At 38.6% G+C, this 7,017-nt stretch overlaps 1 protein-coding gene across 5 annotated transcripts in view; it reads left to right on the top strand.

Annotated features, from left to right (window-relative positions):
- Positions 1 to 7,017, top strand: part of LOC104869131 (putative olfactory receptor 2B3) — a 166,808-nt gene that overhangs the window by 7,327 nt on the left and 152,464 nt on the right. For 2 of the 5 annotated variants that reach the window (XM_033767656.1, XM_033767654.1), the window contains exon 1: positions 733 to 812. The exons of the other annotated variants lie outside the window; for them this stretch is intronic. The gene's annotated coding sequence lies outside the window, so the exon portion shown is untranslated. Of the gene's footprint in view, positions 1 to 732; positions 813 to 7,017 lie in introns of those variants that run through there. 5 annotated transcript variants of the gene reach the window in all.

Below are 7,017 nucleotides of genomic sequence, written 5' to 3'. Positions count from 1 at the left end.
AGATGTTTCCATCCTAATTGAGCAACTACATTTAATAACTGCACTGTGGCAAATTTGAAACTCCCTATGTGGTCACTGTACCTCATCGGTCAAGTGTAATCCCAGTGAGATTTGTTCTTATTCTCCCTATTTTAAGCAATGTGAGCAGAATGATACTCTTTGTATGGTAGTAAACCATGTGACTCATGAAGTCATACTTTGATAATTTCCTTCTTTTAGCCATACAAACCAGTATGTTGGAATTTCTGGGCTTTTCTAAGCTTACACACAGAGAAGCTTCGAGGTACTGTTACTAAAAGCAGTGCGAATGGATGCTGGCCAGCAAAATCAGACATCCAACATGGTTTAGGAAATTAATTCTAGTAATAATTTGGAAGGAATTAGTCAAAAGTTCAGAGTTCTACATATGCAAAGGTATGGTGAGCCATCATGGTGAGCCTTGACATAGGCCTAGCCATGTTTGAACTTTGAGTCACCTCGCCGGCACGGATGGGCTGTGGTCCATACCAACGGGCGAGTTCAGCTGGTAGCAGATGTAACCCATAATGGTTGTTATTGTTTCCCCCTGGAATGTGTGGGCGGTACTCTCCCTCCCGTACAGCCCTCGCTCCCATGCAGCTGAAGAGTATAAATGTTTACACTTTTGGTTTCGGTTCTAGCCTATATATACCCCACCCTGAAAAATAAACGGGGCCTTGCTACAAAGAGAGCATGAGCCTGGAACTAAGTTCGTGAAACTGCTCTCCTGTTGTTCCTCCCTCGGGTTTGGGACCTGCTGGCAGGATTCTGACATTGCGGCTCGCGACACAAAGGTACATATTTCAGTATTTCTTTTCTTTGCTTTTTTTTTTTTTGGAGACAGGGTCTCACTATGGAGTTGAGACTGACCTGAAACTCACTATGTAGCCCAGGCTGGTCTCAAACTCGCAGCGATCCTCCTGACTCAGCCTCCCGAGTGCTGGCATTCCAGGTGTGCGCCACCACGCCCAGCTCTGTATTTCAGTATTTCTTACAAAAGAAAATTTTGTTAAATTGTACCTGTTATTATGTATCCATTTAGGATGATAAAAATCTTGGGTGTGAAGCAACTGGGAGCAAGTGTGATAAAACATGAAGTGGAAAACAAATCTACCAAATAAATGACTGGGATACAGTGATGCCAGGTTATACAAAATATCATTTTGATATTTTGGAAGGAAATACACTATGAGGAAAATCTCACTGGGTTCAGAGAAGAGGGATTATAGTTTATTCCCTTTTCATATCCCCTAATATTTCCTATCTTTCCGTCTTCTAGGAAGATAACCATAAAAGGTTGCTGACTGGACTTTTCCTGTTAGCTCAAAAGTAAAGTGCCACTTTTTGTCTGAGGCAGGGTCTCACTTTGTAGTTCAGGCTGGCCTTAAACTTGCAGCGATCCTCCTGCTTCAGCCTCCTCAGTGTTGGGATTACAGGCATGTACTACCATGCTTGGCTAAAGTTGCTAGACACAAGGCAATCCTGTGACATCACTATCGTCACACATCTTTCAAATATACAAAAAGACTGGAAATGTAGAGGGAAGAGTCACTGAATAGGAGTATTTGTTGTGTTCCTTGTTCTAGTGGGAAAGGCAGTATGGCTCTTTCTCTTTCCTTTCCCTGAAAGAGGTCTTCCTTACCGGTCAAGCGAGAGCTCTGCAAGAGACGGATTAGAGAGATTGTGGAGAAAAGTTTGGGCTGAGTTGTAGCAACTCTGGGCTTCCTCCCCACCCTCACCCATAATGCCATTGGACAGGGGCACCCTGAGATGGTGGGAGATTTCATAAGGTCCTTTGAAAGTTTGTGAATGAATGAGAAAGGTGCCTCCTTCTCACTTGGAGAATTCGGAAGGCAGCAGGTAACACTGGAGAGGCCCTCGAAGGCAGGGAGAAGAGGAAGAACATGGAGGCTGTCTGCACTTCCCCACAGGGTGTGGCAAGGATGTGCGTGATTACCATGAAATGTAGTGCACATCAGCTTGTTGGGACAGGGCTTTGACACATGACTTGCCTCTTTATCCCTGCTCTCATGGATGTTATAATCAATCCATTTGTTAGAGGGACGTAGGTCAAAGGTGCATGGTGCTACAAGAGCTTATAATAAATCCATTTAGCTTAGAGTGAGCTGGAAGCTTTCCTTGTGGAAGTCTGAGGCCGTATGAGATCATAAAGTAGGCGTTCAGTAAAGGAAATTGGCGGTGGAGGGTTGAGAGTGTTCAGGGGCGAGAGAACAAGTTCTACCAAGTTCATGTTGCCAGAAGGAGCATGCCATGTGCAAGGGACAGAATGAAGACCAGTTAGGTGAAAAAGAGGGAGGAAACGTGCAGGACCAAACCATGAGCCTGTGGGCTGCTCTGGGATTTTGTTTGTATTTTGAGTTCTGGAATATTACTGAAATATTTAAACCTGGTAATGATGTTCTTGCATGTGAATGGATCATTCTAGCTGCAGTGTGGTAGATTATCAGGCAAACATATGCAGGTATAGAGCTGTTTCTAAACTTTCCCTGGAATATAGTGGACACTTTGATGTCAACAGTATTTCTTTTGAGATTCAGAAAGTTTTTATGTATATCATACATTCAGATACTGCCTCAGATCCGTTTACTGCTTTCTTCTTTAGAAATCCTCTAACCTTATAGAATGCATCTCATCCTCATTCTGTAATTGTAATCCCCCCATCCTAGGGAATGTTTCAATTTTTATGCTGGGTTAATTTTTATGGTTACTGCTTCCAGGGCCCAATTTCATTTTATTACACTTACTATATTCTTCTTAGTCTATTACCTTTTTATCATAGCGTGTTTTGTTCTCTTGCAACTGATTGAAGTGGTAGAATAGCTATTGAAAAATATTTTTCTTGCCTGTTTTTCAAATAAAGACTCTTCTTCTGAGTCTTCATCACACTGCTCTGTGCTCCTGAGCTGCAGATGTATTTACAGTGGTGGTCACGACAGTGATGACACTGTAAAGCTGAATGGTGGTCACCTGGTAACACAATAGAGATAGGACAACTGTTTTGGTGTGATCGTGGATAAAAGTGGCAATGAGAACACCAGTGGGGAGATGAGCCTACGATGATGCAATGTGTGGTAAAACAACAGGGTGCTGGTGGTGAAACGGAAGGTACCTTGGGTCTGTGCTTAGTAGCTGGTGTACACACTTGGGATGGAGTTAGGAAAAAGTTAAAACAAGTTTATTCCGGTACCTCTGAGGGACACTGAGTCCCTTCTGCTTTTCCTGCTTAGCGGCTGGGGGTGGTCCAGCTGCTTAATCAGCTGAAGTTCTTAATGATGTTTTTCCATTTTCTTAAGCACTGAACTTAACAAGCCTCCCAGGAATTCTCACTTCAGAGCAACTCTACTGTGGCTTAATTGGGCCACATCTAGGAAGGAGGGCTCCAGGGACAGAGGCACCCAGGAGAAGCCCCCACAGCCTGGGGAATAAACTTGGACTCTCTGTAGTGGGGAGGGAAGAGGAGTGGAGACTTTGAAGAAATACCTTAAACTTAATTAGGATTCCGAGAGAGTCACTCTCAGTTGATAGCAATTCTGCTCTTCTCCTGGGAAGTCTCAGCCTCCTGCAGAGCTTGTGGGAGGTTCTCAGCAGCTCGGTCTGGAGCTGTGATCATACTTGGGAGGGCACAGCCACAATCCTAAGGCCGGTCCCTGAATGCAGGTGGCATATGCTGCTGCCTGAGAAGTTGTACTTTGCCTTGTGCTGCCCTTGAAGTGCAAGTCAGTCTCTGGGATTAGAGTGTTATGGGCCTTAGAGGGTGTCTTTGCTAGTTCTTAAATGACTGTTAAAGTGGTCACCTTAGCCTGGTCACCTCAGCCCCTGAATGGTTTGCTGCCATCATTTGTAATTTATTTTCATTTTTCTCTAACTATACAATAAATATTAATATACCAATTATAAACATTCAAATAATATTGATAAGTAAAGGTTAACCTTTCCCTTTCTTCAATAGTAGGCCTCACACCAGAGGTTAAAATCGGCTTCCAGACTTTTTAAAAACATGTTTTACCATTGCATTTATATGAACCTCAAAAGATATGATTTTGTTCCATTTCTTTCTTAGGTAGAAGCATACAGTGACATCAGTAACATAGTAATAATAAATCATACCTTTTCGACTTCTGGGTCAAAGTCGTATTTACTTTTAATAGGTTCTTCTCAAAGAGTATTATTCCATTTAAAGGATAACAAAGAATGTAAATAACATGAATCCTATATCTGAGTTGAAACCAATTGTTCATCACCCCTTTTCTAGGGTACACGGGGAGCTTCTTATAGGGAATGAAACTGTTATAATTATAGAATCAAAAGTGACTGTCATCAATGACCACCAGGCAGCCATGTCTTTTTAGTGGAATTTTAACTTTGGGAAATAAAAATATGTTTACATTATAATTAACGAAGAGTTTATATATTTAAGAAAAAAGTCTATGGGTATATTTACTTCTTTATACACTATGTTTTTGTTTTGTTATGGTACCGGGGATCAAACTTGGGTCCTTGTGCTTACAAGGCAGTCAGCAGAACCACTGAGCTAAATACCTGGCCCTTTTTACTTCTTTTAAATCACTGCCAAAATTGAAAACAATCAGTCCTTTTCATTTCTGGCCCAATCTGATGGGCAAATTAATGTTCTTATTTTGAATTTCACTGATTAGTAATGAGGTTGGACAATGGTATGTTTATTGGCCATATGAAATTTATTTTTTGTGAGTTCCCTGTTCATATCATTGGTCAACTTTTCCCACTAGTTTTTATTTTTTTAAAGTGGTACTTATGTGCTCTGAATATACGTACTTTATATATTATATATATTTTGTATATCTCTCATGTATATTACATATTTTGCAAATATTTACCACTTATTTTTCTTTTGAAAATTTTTATATATTGTCAAATCAATCACTTTTCCCCTTTTGATGTATATGTGGTCTTATTTAGAAGTTCAATCTACATCTTACATTTATACAAAATATTCTATGTATATTTTACATATGCTTTTTTTTTTTTTTTTTTGTACCAGGATCAAATTTAGGTCCTTGTGCTTGCAAGGTAGGTGGCAGAACCACTGAGCTAAATCCCTGGCCCTGCATACACTCTTCATGCTTTAATTCATTAGGAATTTATGCAGAATTTTGTAACTATTGCGTGTCTATATTTCTTATACTCTGGAATAGTTTTTATAACATGATGATGTTTAGTCCTTTTAGAAGCCCCAAGACTTTTGTGAAAGACGGATCACACACACATACACACACACAACAAAACTATACTTATACTTCATTTCTCACCAAATTATGAATTTTTGATGCTTCATTTTATATCTTTCTATAACATCTGTGTCATAACATATTAATATAGCTATGAGTATCTTTAATATAAATTAAAATAATTTTTTCTTTTAGTTTTCATACTGAAAGTATGGTATATGCACCATGAATACAACATCATTTAAAATTTGTCTGCATAGTTACTCTTACCAGTGAGTTTTATACTGTTTGATAAACTCATATATTAGCATTTCTTTCTTTCAATTTGAAAAACATTGTTTAGCATTTCTTATAGGACAGGGCTGGTGGTGGGAAAGTCTCTCAGCTTTTGTCTGGAAATGTCTTTCTCAGTTTTTAATCTAAGTGGTGGCTTTGCTGGGTATAATATTCTTGGTGGGAATTTTTTTCTCATTCAGTATTGTGAATCTCTCCTCGTACTATCTCCTGTCCTGTAAGGTTTCTGATGAGAAGTCTGATGTCAGGCAAATTAAGACACTCTCATGTGTTACTTTTTTCTTTTGTTGTCTCGCATATCCTCTCTTTATCTTTTTCCTTGGAGAACTTGATTCTTTTTTTTTTCCTTTTATTGAGTTTATTGGTACAATCTAGGTATACAGTACAATTACATTCATCATTGGGATTCTGTACCTTTACATAATAGGTCTTGATTCTCATTTTTTCCCCTTGTCCTTGCCCTCCCTTCACCCCCTCCTCCCCTCCCCATTTACAAACACTTTATTTCCATTTTTTCAGTTTCTCACATTTTTTCCTCTCCCTTATTACCTTTCCCCCACCCTTCCCACTTTCCCTACACCTTTAGCCCTTTACTTCCTATTTCATATTATTAATTATCTCATTAGGATCCTGTGTACTATTATAGTTTTTCACACCAAAGAAACTATTCGGTATTTCAGTTAAATCTCTGTATGAACATTAAAAATAGGGAATCTTAAATTAAAACTAAAAAGGAAAGTAAAGAGAAAAGGCAATGATGTAACATTAAAGTAATCCTTAATTCTGGAGATGAAAATGGTCCCTGAACATATTTAAATTGCTTCTCGCTCTTATAGTCTTATCTTATTCTTTTTTTCATTATTTAGAGAATACTTTATTAGTTTCTGTAATGAAACCCATGTAGATATGACCTTACATATTTAGTATGATGTGTTATCCCCGTACACATAGAAACAAAATAAAAAATAAAAATAAAAATAAATTAATATTTCTAGACCAATATGGTTGTCCATTTCTGTACAATGCCAAGTCAACACAGTAAATTGGGATGACTTTTTCCAAAGTTGGCAGCACCGTTAAAGTTTCCCAAAATTCAGTATTTATATATATATTGTGTTTCTTGTATACAACATATTGTTGGATTTTGCTTCTGATTCCATTTTGCCAGTCTATTTCTCTTGATTGGTGAGTTGAGGCCATTGACATTGCTGGTTATAACTGATATGTACTGACTTATTATTGACATGTTATTGGCCTTTTGTTGACTCTTTTTTACTTTTTCACCTTCTCCTTTTAGTTTCTTGCCTTGCCTACTTGATTTGCTCTGTTGGGCCTCATGGTGTTGTTGCCTTCATTGTCTTTTTCTAGGATCTTGTTTAGAATTGCTTGTAGTGCTGGTTTGGTATTCATGTAGTTTCTCAGGTGTTCTTTGTCGTGGAAGTGTCTTATTTCCCCATCCATTTTGAAAGAGAGTTTT

The sequence above is a fragment of the Fukomys damarensis genome, unplaced genomic scaffold (genome assembly GCF_012274545.1).
Source record: "Fukomys damarensis isolate Sample0158 unplaced genomic scaffold, DMR_v1.0_HiC HiC_scaffold_23, whole genome shotgun sequence".
Classification (NCBI taxonomy): Eukaryota; Metazoa; Chordata; class Mammalia; order Rodentia; family Bathyergidae; genus Fukomys; species Fukomys damarensis.
Note: the sequence above shows the minus strand (reverse complement) of the source record. Positions and strands in the feature narration are given on the sequence as shown.